The sequence below is a fragment of the Drosophila elegans genome, unplaced genomic scaffold, assembly GCF_018152505.1.
Source record: "Drosophila elegans isolate 14027-0461.03 unplaced genomic scaffold, ASM1815250v1 contig_208, whole genome shotgun sequence".
Taxonomy (NCBI): domain Eukaryota; kingdom Metazoa; phylum Arthropoda; class Insecta; order Diptera; family Drosophilidae; genus Drosophila; species Drosophila elegans.
Genome location: NW_024545578.1, coordinates 19707561 through 19722399, shown reverse-complemented (window position 1 = coordinate 19722399; position 14839 = coordinate 19707561). Strand labels below are relative to the sequence as shown.

At 35.7% G+C, this 14839-nt stretch overlaps 1 protein-coding gene across 8 annotated transcripts in view; it reads left to right on the top strand.

The window, feature by feature from the left end:
* The window catches only part of LOC108142349 (hepatic leukemia factor), a 57030-nt gene that overhangs the window by 23510 nt on the left and 18681 nt on the right, over window positions 1-14839 (top strand). For 2 of the 8 annotated variants that reach the window (XM_017266133.2, XM_017266132.2), the window contains exon 1: window positions 10614-14765. The exons of the other annotated variants lie outside the window; for them this stretch is intronic. The gene's annotated coding sequence lies outside the window, so the exon portion shown is untranslated. Of the gene's footprint in view, window positions 1-10613; window positions 14766-14839 lie in introns of those variants that run through there. 8 annotated transcript variants of the gene reach the window in all.

The window sequence follows — 14839 nt, the reverse complement described above, 5'->3', positions numbered from 1 at the left end:
TTTTCATTTTGTATATATATTTTTTCTGAACTTTCCATTAAGTCATCTTCCCACAATGACAAAACTGAATAAACTTTAATGCTTCATAGAAACCTTGTCATTTTCTTGAGCCAAACACGCATCCCTTGCTAAAGCTGTTTACAAATGTGTATCCAATCTCAATTATTGCGGAATTGCTCTACTTTGGATCCTTCCATCAAGTTTTCAATAAACATGTTGTGCGGGAACTGATGGTTATAAAAAATTGATTAGTTTATAACGAAGGCAAATTGAGCTTTAATTTGTTTTGTGTGGGTCTGAGTAACTCTGCCCTATGTGCGTGACTAAAGTTGCGGTTGTAGTGGCGTTTACATTGTATAAAGGTCATCATGTGGGTTGCAAACGGCGTAGTAAATATGGTCAAGCTGAGTCAGGTCAGAGCAACAATTTGTTAGCCATTAAGATAAGGATTGCACAGAGAGGGCAAGTCGAGACATTAGTTAGGGGTTGTCGATAAAATATTTAAAACTCAACCCATATACAGTTCACAGTGATGGAAAGTTACTAATACCTAGTTATTCATATTCCACGACTTGTAGCATAGCAAGGCATAATAAATTATTAACATAAATGTATAAATGAAACACTTAATAATAAATAGGTATTTCTACCCTTTTGTTGTAAAATCAAGACCTGCGAAAATCTGGTTTTAAAAGCACAATTAAAATTTCATTTATTTTTTTGACGTGATTCTTGTAGCGTGTATAACATTTGCAGACAAATTAAAATGATGTACATTTTTTTTTTTTTGTTAAAAACATTTTAATTGTTTCTGTGTTAACCTTTAAATGCATTGAAATTTTGTTGGCACCTCAGTCAGGTGTAAAAATCAGTACCATTCCCATCACTGGCAGCGTACCGCCCTCAATCATTTCCCCAAATCGAAGGAAGCAAAGGGGATTGCGAGTCATTATTTTAGTTGGCTATCGCTGTGGCTTTCTTTGTTGGCCTGCTCTGCAATTAGTTTGGCTTGCATTCGGTTGACATTTTGCCTGGCCCATAGCACCACTTATATACCCCTTCGATCTGTGCCTTTCACTCTGCTCTGCTCTGCTCTGCTCTGCTCGCCTTCTGCAATATCTCGTGCATTCGCTTTTGTCAAATGACATTTCTATTTCTTCTAGTAACTCATACATGGCCAACGAAACGAACACGTATACCTATAGACGTGTGTTGCCAGGGGGGATCCCCCTGTCCGCTGGCCCCTTCCTGTACATAGTCTGCCACTAATGTGGCGTACGTTTTTTGGCCAACACTTTATCAAGATGGCAGACGCCTTGGCTTTTGGCCAGAAATGCACACAAAACTACCACAAAATTTTACCTAGGCTAAAATCAAGGGATAAACGGGGGTAAAGGAGAACACCTTGAGGGAGTTTTGTTATTCCTAAACAGTCAAATGTTCAACGCAATTATCAGAATGACATTTTAGCCCATCAAAATTTCAACGAAATGTTCCGAGACCTCCACTCCCCTCCTCCCCAACACAACAAAAATACGCAGATGAGTCATTCGCTTTTATATCCATTTCTATTTGATTTCTTTGCCTTGGCTTTTGTTAACTGATTTGTTTTCCTTTTTGGAATTATTTATCTTGGCGCAATTTTTCATAGCACGAAAAGTGGAATAAGGGGAAGACTCTTAAGACTCTTTTTGTCAACCCCCTCGAAAATGGGCGACAACATGTGCCATTTGTCTTAACCTTCACGAACATTTAGACGTCATTCATTTCTCATAATTTTTCGTGCGCTTTTCTTAGACTTTTCGGTATTTCTTTTTGTCTATAACGGTTGGTCTCTTTCCACCGCCAAAATAAGGCTTTCATAATTTAAGCGAGTTAAATACAATTTGTTTTTTTGATTGCAATTGTTAAAGAGAAATATTTTGCCCACTTAGGTAGCCCAAAAGTTTTTGGGGTGGCGGCCATAAAACTTTTTTGACTGCGGCAGTCAAGGACGTTTGATAAGATTGAACGAGCTGAGGAAGTTGAAACATTTTGCTGGCCCCTAAAGTACCTAATTTGTATGCTGTTTTTGGCAGAAAGAGAGAAGTTTATGGAAGGAAATAATAAATGTTTTTGTGGGCTGCCTCAAAGTGCAAAATTCGAAAAACTTATCAATGCAAAACAATAATAATAAGGTTTTTACTTGAGCGTGCTGTTAAACTGTTAAAATTCAAAAATTTTCAAAGTAAAACTTGATTTGCTTACAAGTAATTTCTTGTCCACAAATTAAAATTTAAAATTGTTTTTAGGTTCTTAGAAGATTATTTTAGAGTGTAATTCGTTGAACTAGAACTTTGTAAGCTTATAATGAATCACTTTCAACAGGAAATTATAAATGTTTTTAAGGCGGTAACATCAAAGACAAATTGCTAAAGAACTTTGCTCAAAATATAAAAATGTCTTCCTGCTAATTGTGCTGAGATATAATAGTTTTACATCTTTAAAATCATAGAAATCATTGAACTAGAACTTTGCTTGCTCGCTTAATAAATCACTGGGTGACGCAGTTTGAGCGGAAAATGTCCCTGACTAATTTCTATATTTCAACTTAATCCGCCTTCAAAAAATATGTGTCAACCAAACCCCAAATAAATTCCACAAAACTCATAAAAAAAAATACAACAAAAAAGCCACACAAAATTATGCATACATAAAATTAAATAATAAAAATTCCAAAACAAATATTAGGTAAATTAATCCGAATAAATTTTATAAAAATTCTCCCAACTGCAATAAAGTGTGAAAATTTGTTGTTTGATTGTCTTGATTACGGTCATCAGCAGACACAAGCTGATTACACCATATTTAAACACAGCATATACGTGTGTGTGATACGGCTATAGATTTAGATATAGCGATATGGACATTATACAATGCCAGGAGAATGCTGCCTCCTGGCATGGGGCCAATAAATTGGGTCGGAAAAATAAAAATGAACAATAAACGCCCGGAGATGAGATGAACAATAAAGGTTGATCTGTGAACGAGGTGTTGCACCATATACATAGAAAATAGAAAACGGCAACAATGACAACGAGAATTATTAGTCTGATTTTAATCCAAAATGTTCCCTGGCCACAGATACGTTTCTAGACACATTTATGGCCAATCAATTTAAGAAAGATAATCACTTTGCACAACACAATGTTTCCGAGTAATTTATTGTGTTCGTGGGATCTATCGCCATGGGATCCATGGGATAAATGGATCGTAAATATACCCCGTTTCAAGTGCCTATCGATAGTTGTGGCGTCTCGTCTGGTTTTTGTGCTTATCAGCTATCATTTTTCGATTTTTTCAGTGAAGCCGGATTTTATGGTTGCGACTATAACGCATTTTTTATGTGGGTCATATATAATTAAAGTGATGGATAGGGATTTTGACATAATCAGTAACTTATTTATGACACCATCGGATTATGCAGAGATATAAAATCTAGTTAAAAAATAATAAGTTTTGAGAAAAAAAATTAATCATAATAACCATCAACCAAATTTGAAGTTTTTATTTACAGAAAGAAATTATAATGCACACTGACTAGTATACAAATTAATCAAAAAAACCTCAAAACTAACTATCAGTCAAGATATGAAATCGGCTTAATAAATCAAATTTCTCATGTTTCTCTCTATATTTAAATGTTTTGTGTATAGTCAGTCAGTCGTAAATCCAACTTGATGATGCAGTTCTATAACAAATCGCTAATTTCTTGGGGAATCACGACTTTAGATCATCGGCATGACATCCAGTATTTGGCTTTACAACATCACCGAGCTGGACTTACATTGTTCTCATAATAGTATCTGTCGGTTTTGACACCTCGATATATGTAATATTTGCGCAGTCAGGCCCGTTTGCTTATCTCATTGTATGCCCGGCGCTGGGGTAATTCAGCCCGACTTGATGACTACTTTGTCTATTTACCCTATCCGCCAGATTAAAGTGTCACGAGTGTTCCACTATGTTCGCTGCTCCATTCTGTCCTCTACTTTACTTTCATCTCCTATGGCCCCTCATCTCCCGGGTTTTTCGTTGTCAATTTGCGTTTATTAGATGCACACGGCAGAAAGCAAGGCTTGAGCTATGGACACCTAGAGGGTCAGGTGGTAAGGTGAGGGAATTCTCACCCATATGCACAGAAAGAAAATATTAAGCAAAACATAACTTTTTCATGTTGTTTTTTCTTATAAAAAGGTTTGTGTAAAATATAAATAATTAACTTTTTGCTCATGATTTTACCATACACATATAATTTTCTTGTGTTTGATATACTAAAAATAAACACTTCTATAAATAACTAATAGTTTATTTTTATTTTTAGTTAAATTTTTTACTCATGAGACATGGCAATTGTAATAAAAAAACTGTTTAAATAAAGAGATTTTAGTAAATTAAATTATTGAAAATAATAAAAATAAAACTAATACGATTGACTGCTGTTAGGCATTCCAAAATATTTGAAATCTGAGATTAACATAGTGTTTTTCTCGGTGTGTACCAGGTGAGCTAAGGCAAGGTGTGGAAGGCTTGGGTCACAGCTGGCGAACTCAGATGTATGTGAAGACGCGAGCCTCGGCACTTGAGAGCAGCTAGGCGTGCTCAACTATTTCACTGATGTTTTCTTAGACCCAGTACATCCCCGTACTCAGCCTCCCTGCCATCCATTACCACACATGCTTTTTATTCAATTAACACGGCGAGAAGAGGCAAACTGAGAGACATGCATTAATTTAAGCCAACAACAAAACGAGCCGAGGCAGCTGCCAAAAAATTGACTTAATTTGTTGAGCAAACAAAGAGAGGATGAAAAAAAAAGAAATAAAAACACATCACGAGCACCGAAAAGTGGGTGGCAAAAAGGGGTTAAGTGGATGTGGGGTGGGTTCTAATCAAATAGCAATCGACATATTCTGTTAATTAGCTGAGCAAATAAAAAGAAACTTTTACTTTTTTTCTGGGCTAGCGAAAAAATAATGTAAGTTGCAATCATGTAAAACTTTGATGCTTGATACTTGAGAACGGGAAAATCACGAAAATAAAATAAAACAGAAAGGGTAAATAAAATAAGCAGGCTGCAGCAATTAAAAACTTTTGTACCCTAAAAAATATATATATTTAAAAAGAAACCAAAGTAAAAAGTTTACATTTTTCACCACATTTGGGAAATTTATTGGTTTGCTGCAAAATGCTTAGCGCTTTTGCTTAAGTTAAATCTGAAAGATATATGAACAAATGTACAACAATTTTAGCTAATGCTTTAAACACACTTCCGGACGGATAGACAAAAGTCCGGACGTTGACTAAGTGCCAGGTTCTGTGATAGAAGTGGACTTCTGGGCAAAGTTTTGCTGCCCTCAGCTACGGTATATCAAAAAGTGAGATGCAAACCCATTCGGCAAGTGGCCACTGTAAAAAAAGGAAGACGAAATCGCAAACTGAAAGAGCTGCAAAAAAATGAAACAAAATTTGCATAAGAGACTGTGAAACGGTTTGCATTTGATGAAAGTCGATTCATGGCTAGCCACCAGGGGGCGGAAATGGACGAGGGCGGGGCTGTGTGTAAGTAGTGTGTGCCCCACTCAATTCATTGAAAGACAAAAAAACACAATAAAAAAAGGGAAAATACAGACAGACGGAAAACTGCAAACAAAAAACACTTAAAGTAGCAACGAGAACAGCGACAATGTAGGACCCAGCCTAAAGGGGGTTGCGAATAAAACAAAAGGAAAACTGTGAAATGAAAAATCCACCCCCAGAGGATCCTTCGTCAGCCTCTCACATTTCCATCAGTCTGCCTGGTGTCGCTTAATGGTTTGCTTCATTAAAATTTGGTTTTCATTTCAATTAAATTGCGGTTTGGTTGGCCGGAAAATGGCAGGAAAATCAAAGCAATTGTTGGCTTTTCGAATTAAAAGAATGGCGAAAATTCCAGTGGTTGGTGGAAAGTGTTGGAAGCAAAAAGTGCAGGCTATTTTGAGTTTGCGAAGGAAAAATCGCGAAACTGGTAAGGAAAGTTTCGACTTGTTTTGTTACCTTTAAAAAGTAAATATATATTAAAGCCCACTGAACTACAAATGAATTGAGCTAATTCGTTTGTAAGCAATCACAGCTTTTAACTAATTTGCTGCCCAATTAATTTGCAAAGATTGCTCATGGATTTATGGGCCACGAATAGAATAAAAAAAAATTTAAGGAAAAACAATTTGTGTGCGGCCCAAATGGCAAGCCACCCACTCATAGTAAATACAATACACCTGCCCCAAGTGAACGCAAACAAAACGGAAAAATAAAAACTTAAAGGCGAGGACGGCGGCAGAAATGTCTGATGGATGTGGACGAATATGTTTTAAAATTTTTCGAAATTCCTGCCCTGGCTTGTGGGAAATGAAATAGAAAATTCAATTTGGCCTTTGATCAAAGAATAAATTGCATTTGCCGCGGTATGGGGGAGTGGTGAACATTTGTTACTACGAAACGTTTCAAATGGCGAACTGGGCGTATGAGGCATGTGCATCCCTCTAATCATCTGCCAAATGGCCATAAAATGCAAAATGCGAATATATGTTTGCTCACTTAATGAGCCAACAAAAGTGCGCAAAACATTTTCTCACAGCTAAACCAATAAAAGATATTATTCATATTTATTTTCAGCTCTCGCATAAATGGTTTCTCAATTGCCACTATTGTGAGGAAGAATTTTGTTAATTACTTGGAATTGTGTCAAAAAAACTGCGAAAAAGACAAGTGCAATGGTCTTTTAGTTTTCATGTGCATATCGAAAAATTGTCTTAACATTCTTGACAGATGCATTTAATGTTTTCATTGATTGCCAGTAGCTGTAAACACATTTCACTTTTCTTTTGCCTTTATTTGAGACTTTTCTCAGTTTTACTTTTTGAACATGAACGTGTTCTTCGTTAATTAACTCGAGTCTCTTTTCTATTTTCTATACAAACGGAAAATTGTAAAATTTAATCATATATCCATGTTACAAAATGTTTTCTTTCTTCCTTCTAATGCCCCTAACTTACAAGCTACTTTGATTTTAATTAAAATTGTTTTTTTTCTTGGATTCTTTGCAGGTGAGTGAGCTCTTTACGAAAATTTATTTGTTTGTGTAAAAAAATGGTGAGTATAAACAAGAAGTAAATTTGGAATATAATTGAAAACACAAAAAAAAAGTCCTACATAAATTTGGTTATGGCTCTTCGAAATAACATTTTTATACCCTTGCAGAGGGTATTATAATTTCAGTCAGAAGTTTGCAACGCAGTGAAGGAGACGTTTCCGACCCTATAAAGTATATATATTCTTGATCAGCATCACTAGTAGAGTCGATCTAGCCATGTCCGTCTGTCCGTCCGTCTGTCCGTCTGTCCGTCCGTCTGTCCGTCTGTCCGTCCGTTTATATGCAAACTAGTCTCTCAGTTTTAAAGCTATCTGCATGAAACTTTCCCAAAAGTTGTCTTTCTATTGCAGGTAGTATATAAGTCGGAACGAGCCGGATCGGACGACTATAGCATATAGCTCCCATAGGAACAATCGGAAAAATAATTGAAAAAAAATTATAACTTTGCTGTTTTTTAATTTTTTGTTTAGTTCTTCGACATATAGCAATGGTTAAATAATTCAGAATTATGGTTTAAATTTCATCAAAATCGGACGACTATAGCATATAGCTCCCATAGGAACAATCGGAAAAATAATTGAAAAAAATTATAACTTTGCTGTTTTTTAATTTTTTTTTAGTTCTTCGACATATAGCAATGGTTAAATATTTCAGAATTATGGTTTAAATACGCAAGTAAATCATAATTTTAATGTTTTCAAAAATATTTAATTCTTGCGATAGCTGCAAGGGTATATGAACTTCGGTTTGCCGAAGTTTGCTTTCTTTCTTGTTTTTAATGTTTCACAATTTAAATCTTTTTTTCAATGCCGCTCTATTAATTCCCAAAACATTTCATTTCCACTTTCAACTTTATATGCTAACCGACAGCTTAGTTAATTAACACTCGTCGGCAATTACAAAAAAATAAAAAAATGCCAATGCAGCAACAACAATAAAGAGCTCAATTAACGCCACTCACAGTTCAGGGGCTAAAATCGGGGGACAGAAAGGGGTTAAGCGGCAGATGAGATGTGCATGCAAACAAAATTTTTTACTAGTTCAAAGTAGTTTTCATGTGAACGACAATTTTAAAACCCGGGTTGCATCATTTCTGACAACAAAGGGTTAATTTCCATTACAAGCTTATTGAGAGCGAAACGCAGGAAACTGTCATTGGCTGAGTTTTTCCAAACGGAAAGACATCGAAACAAGTATCTAAATGTATATTTAAATATGAAAACTATATTTTTAGTTATTGGGCGACGTAAGTTGAGTAAAGGCAACACGCGTGGAGAATGCCTTTGATTTTATTTTAGGTTTAAGCAATGTTTTACACATTTAGAACTGTCAGAAGACAAAGTGTCTAGAAATTCTTGAGAGCACAAAAAACTAAATGAAATGGAAACGGAATACAAGAATACAAGAATAAATATAAATGTGTGGGTGTGTGTATTTCTAGGCAAAATCTTGTTGTTTTTTAAATTATTGAATTTTGAGCATCGAGGCAGCTGCTTCACTTTTTCGCCGCAGACACGTTTCAGAATTTTGTTTGAAAATGTAATTTCTAGTTTTGCTACTGTGGCGCCATCTATCGCCGGCAACTGGCAACTGTCAACCATTGACATTTTCTGAATGAATCAAGCTAAAAATAAACCCCGGCGAGCATTTTTTGGGCACAAAAAAACCATTTTAATTCACGCTGTCGAAAAAATGTTTTCACTCCAATTATTTTCCCTTTGTTTGCATTTTCTTTTTTTTGTACTATGGGCAGATTGATGTGTTATGTACTATATAATTATATTAATTTCAGAACAAATTGGTCTTATTATAAACTCATTTAACGATAAATCAGTAATGGCTGTTTTAATGAAATGTTCTACTGTTCTACTTTATTTTCCCTTAAGCAATGTTTTTATTGTTCTGTTACAAATTTAAAATTTTTGAAAGTTTACTTGTAGATATATCTAAAATAAATGATGTTTGGTCTTCCAATTTATTTTATTTTAATTGTGTTAATGCGGTTTAACCAGAAACAAATGTGTTAATTACTGAACATAAATTAATTTGCTTAGCGAATTTTTTATACTAATTAAATTAATTTATTTGAGAAAAAGTTTCAACTTTAAGTCAGTAAAAAATATTTGTTGAAAGGAATTTTATTTGGGATTTATGATAAAATATTAAACCATTTGAATCACAAAACTTAGAATGTTTCGTTCCACTGTGCCTGATCAAAAGCTTTTGCGCCACCTAGTGGATGTTTAGTGAAAACTGAAACAAAAAGCTTGATAAAGCTTTAGCTTTCGTTCTCAGTTGGACGGCGAGAGCGCATACTCGTGTTTCGTTTATTGCTGAAGGCAGCTTGTCTGGAAGTTTCCCTTGCCACCCACCGCCTCCCCACTGCCGCCCATCCACCCCCAGCAGACGGCTCAAACATTAGAGCTCAGCAGCGGACGCAAGACCGTTGGGTGAAACACGTGCGCACAGTTGTTTAATGAACAAAACATTTCCGCCCCCCTTTCGACAATTTTCTTTGGATATCGCGCATACGCCACGTTAGCGATTAATTATAATTTATATCGCCTCAGCCTACGACAACAATTGTAATCGAAATCATATTGCCAAGATTGCTGACGTCTTCTTGGTATGTTGTTTTGCTTTTCTCCGCCCCCTTTTTTCCACAAGGGTCACATGTTTGGCCAGGCGACGACTTTAGGTACGATGCCATTTCTTAACATTTCTGGCTACTCGAATTTCCAGTCCAAAGTGCCAGGTGATAAGGCCAAAGGGGGGAACTTTCCTCTGCCCGCCTCACTCCCTTCAACTTTAATTACGTAAATCAATTTCCGACTGCTGAACTTCAACTTTGCACCTGATTCGCCGACAAAAAAAATTGTCTGGTTGTAGATATGGAATTTCAGTTTATTGTCTGGTCAGCGGCAAGGCAAACCAACCTGTTGGCCAAGTTTCTTACTGATAAGCCGCCCGCAATATAATTTTTATTTTCTGTTAACTTGTTCCATAAAGCCGGTAAGTTTCAACTGCGGTTTCATAGATATGGCGCATGTTTGACTTTGGAATATCCAGCCAATGAATGAAAGTTATAACAAAAATAAACTAAAGAGATTGGATTATACCAAATTTATTAATGAGAATATGGCGTGTTGAAAACCTTGAAAGAAACTGCATCAAGCGTGTTAATTAGATAAGTTTCAAACAAATGATGTTTTAAAATTTAGGTTATCGAACTATTTCGCACATTAATGTACCTTAGCAATTATTTTATCGTTTTAATTATATTATACATTTGTAATTGATCAACGTGTTTCTGAAGAATCATTTCTTTTAATTATTAAATAAATAAAATCTAAAAAAGCTTTTTTTGAAAAATAAATGTTTCAGTTTTGAAATTATTAAAATAAATTAATAAACAATTTTTTTAAAACATTTTATGATTTACACTTACAGTTTTTTAATTATGCTTTTAATTACTTAATTATTAGTTTATAAATGTTTTTAATTCAGGCTTTCGTTCAAAATGTAAACTATAATTAAAACGGCATAGGTAGTCGCCCTTATTTAGTCCAACGAAAATGTTCTAAGTATATAATTCTATTTAGCCATCGTAGTTGCACTATTTGGGTCAACGGGTTGGAGGCCCTTAATAAGCCAGTTGTGCTATCGTAAAAAACGTTTAAGCATTTCAGCGTTTCTAAATAATTATTTAGCAATATGTTAATTTACGACCTGCTGCTCTAAACACGTGTATAATGACTTGAACGTCGCCATGACAGACCCATACACCCCGCTCTCCAGCGGATCCATAATACCCCTATATGGAAACAGAACCCCAGACGGTTTCCATGCAAACACAGCAAATCACAGAAAGTTTAATTAAGGTTTGACGTGTCATACCTTGTCTTCGTGTTAGTGGCTCAATTCTGCGGCGACATTTTATTGTTGCACAAAAATTTCCACAACATTTTCGAATATTTTCAGTTTTGCATTATTGTATTCAAAAATGAATGTTAAATGGAAAAATCAATAACAATTATATATATATATATGTTTCTCTTTTCTTTTTTCTTTTTCGTGTATGATATGTTTGCCATAAATTATAGTGACACATATTGTTGAATGTTTTTCAGTTTCCCTACATAAATTTGTTATTTTTTTGTTAGTAAGGTATTAAAATACTTTTTTTTTTTTAATACAATTGTTTTTTGCATGCCTGCTCAAAAATTGCAGCAATTATTTTGTTTACTTTCTGTTTCTGTTTTCGATATTTATTTTGCACAACTTGCTTTATTTGCACTTCTATGCAGTGTGTTTGGTTCAATTTTTTTTTGTTCTTTAGATGCAAAACAGTGGCGTGTGAGTGTGTGTGACTCATTGATTCGATACGTAGATGTGTGTGCGATGCTTTAAACTGCTATTTATAAACCAGCAATAGCTTCGTCTTCGACTCAGTTGGGTTTTGCTTAGCGAGTTCTCCCGCTCTCAGGGCTCATTCATCCGTCGAAGCGCCAGGCCGTATCTATGTGAGTGCGGACTGCGGATGTGTTAGTGGGTATTTGGAGGAGCTTAAGTGTGAGCGAGGCATTCGCGCACACACACCACCAAATGGGGGGCTGGTGCACGTGGTAGCGAAACGTGATAACACAAAATACAACAACTGACAACAAAACAAACAGAAAACCTGACAACGCTGCCGCCACAGCCAGCGTCGCTGCCGACGTAGCCCACTGCCTCTGCCCGCGTTGGCAGAACTCTCCGGATTGGTTCCCTTTTCTCGATTTTTCCGGCATATAAGCCCGGCCAATAGCGAACCTCTGCCGCACATCCTTTTGCCATTGGCAGGAACCCGAAGCCAAGTTCGGGTTTCGGCTTTCCACTTCCCGATGTTTTTGATGACTTGTTGCTTTTTCGGTTCCCAAAATAGTCACTTAACGGGGCGTATACTCAATATTCCCAACGTTGTCTCGCCTGGGAAAACAGGTGACTAAAGCACGCTTTTCCACATGTTCCACGTTTATCCAGATTGACTTGTTTTCAGGGCTGACTGGGTTTCTTAAAAGCAAGAGGGCTATTGTTTGACCGAGGGATAGCCCAAGGTTGAAAACCCAGGGAGAATAGAATAGTTTTACGGGGTGAAAGAATTGTCAAGGTGTTCTTGGGATTTACTTGAATTGGCTAACATAAAAGGAAAACTTTTGAAATGTTATTTGAAAAGATCAGGATTAGTGGCAAAATAATAATTTTATGAAACCTCATTTTAAAATTTTAAAAATTTGATCAGTATTTTTTGAATTTAACCAGAATTGATTTTATGTAGTGTGAAGAAATCCGAAATTATATATGTATTTAACATTTATTAATTTCCTACATAGCTATAACTATTAAATGGTAATATTTCAACGTAGTATAATAAATATATAAATTTGGTATTTCATAGAATAAAAAAAATATATTGTTTTAAAACTTTTTAAGACAAACTAAATTGTTTAATCACTACATTGAGAAATTTATAAAATTAAATTAAACAGACTTTTAGGGTTCTGGGAAATCTGATTCATAGTTAAGCAATTCTATAATTTATCTATGCTCTACGTAAAAAAATATTTCTTATGTTATGAACGGCTCGAAAATAACCGGAAAATACAAATTTCTTAGAAAGTTTACCGGACCTATGCCAACAGCAAATAATTATTAAAATCATTGGAAACCTGAGTTAAACCTCAATAGTTTGAATACGCCAATAGTTTTGCTCTTTTGAGATTAAGTATACGCTGAGCTGCAGCTACTACGCCGTGCCTTTGGATTTACCCATAGGGTGAAGCACCCTGCTCTAGACCCCCAACCACTCCCCCCGAGAGACCTACGTACATTCCATGACGCAGCGTTAATTAGTAGGTGGCACAGAGGCAATCCCGTGAAGCACATTACGCATACGTCACGTTTTACAGCCGCATCACTGCCGAATTAAACGTCCACGCACTCCAGCTGATACATGAAGTGTATTGACCATATATATATATATATATATATATATCAGGTACAGGGGGTGAGATAAAGCCCTCTATTGCGAAGCGACTGGAAACTTTTGAGTTGTATTCGTATCTCTATCTGCTACCCTATCTATATGTGTATCTGTGTTTGCCTATATGTATCTTCGAGTGCGCTTGCTGTTCAACGTGCACTTCTCTTTCTCTCGCAATTAATTTGCGACTGTGTGTGTGGCCGGTGTGTCCGCAACACGTGCTTAAAACTGTGCTAGACAGTGGGCTTTGGGTCATATTGAAATCCGCGTGACTTGGCGGCAGCAGCGCTGCCTACGCCGACGTCGCTGCCTCTGTCCCCAGGTATATACAAATATATATAGCTGTGCTCAAAATAATAGCAGTATTTGCTTTTTCTTAAACAAATAGTGCAGGCAAAAAATAGTTTATGGTATACCTTTATACATACAGAATAAAAATAATATATAAATATGGTCTTTTGTATTTTTAAAAACTTGAATACCTTTTAATTATTAAAAATTGTTTAGACTTTAAACAGATTTGTTATCCTTTAAAAAGTTTTTTTTATTAAGGTTTTTTGTATAATTATTTTAAGCTCTTGCTTTAATTGGTAAACTTAAGAACTAATAATCAGTTTTAATATTTATAGGCAAGTTAAAAGAAAATAATGAAGTCTTCAAAATTTGTCTTTTAAAAAGCAATTCAAAAATATTTTGAAAGGTTTAATGTTTATGGTAATTAGGACATTTAACATATGTCCAATACTATTATTTTGAGCCCAGCTGTCTGTATGTATTAATATTCTCTTGTATGAATACAAATATTTTGCGGTACCAACATTTGATAAAAAAACTTGAAAAACAATTAACAAAGTCGGAGAGGGAGAGCTGTTTTCGGACCTCCGCCCTTTACGTAAGCCGACTTACTTGCAGAAAATTGCAATATTAGCTGGCTGAGAGAGCGGTAGCGGTGGCAGAGGCGTCGACTGCAGCGGCGACTGCAGCGGCGACTGCAGCGGCGGCAGAGAAAAACCAGAGACGGACATTGAGACCGAGCAAATTACTCGGCCGGCATTCTGTCGCATCGCGTTCTCATGTGAAAATCGTCGCTGCGCGTTCCGTGATTTTTTTCCAATCGAGCGGGAAAAACAAAAATATTCCTAACGCCAACAAAACAAACTAATTGAAACATATTTTTCAACACACAATAAAAAGTTCTGGAAGAACTTTAACCCAAGCAAGTCATTTTTGCTAAATAAAAATCAAGTGCAATATATTGTGAAATTAATCTAAAGTGTCTGTGTGTGTCATAAAAATTAACAACTATTATTGAAAAGGAAAAAATACGCAGAAAGAAAGAAAGAGAGATAGTATCAGGCAGAGAGGGAAAAAACGAGAGATCGGGAGATCCCTCGAGAATCTCTGTCCATCGACGTCAAAGTTACGGATCCAATTTCAAACAGTTTAATTTTTTTAATTTTTCTACAAAACAACAAGCCCAAGAAAGAAAAATACAAAGCCGAAACAACAAAAAACCCAATGCAAAAAGCGATCTCATTTCTAAGCAGCAACCAATTCTGAGAATAAGAAAAGGTATTCAACAAAAGGCTGAGAGAGAAAAACGAGTTATTCATCAGAAAAAAAGGATAATTCAATTGATTTGGCAA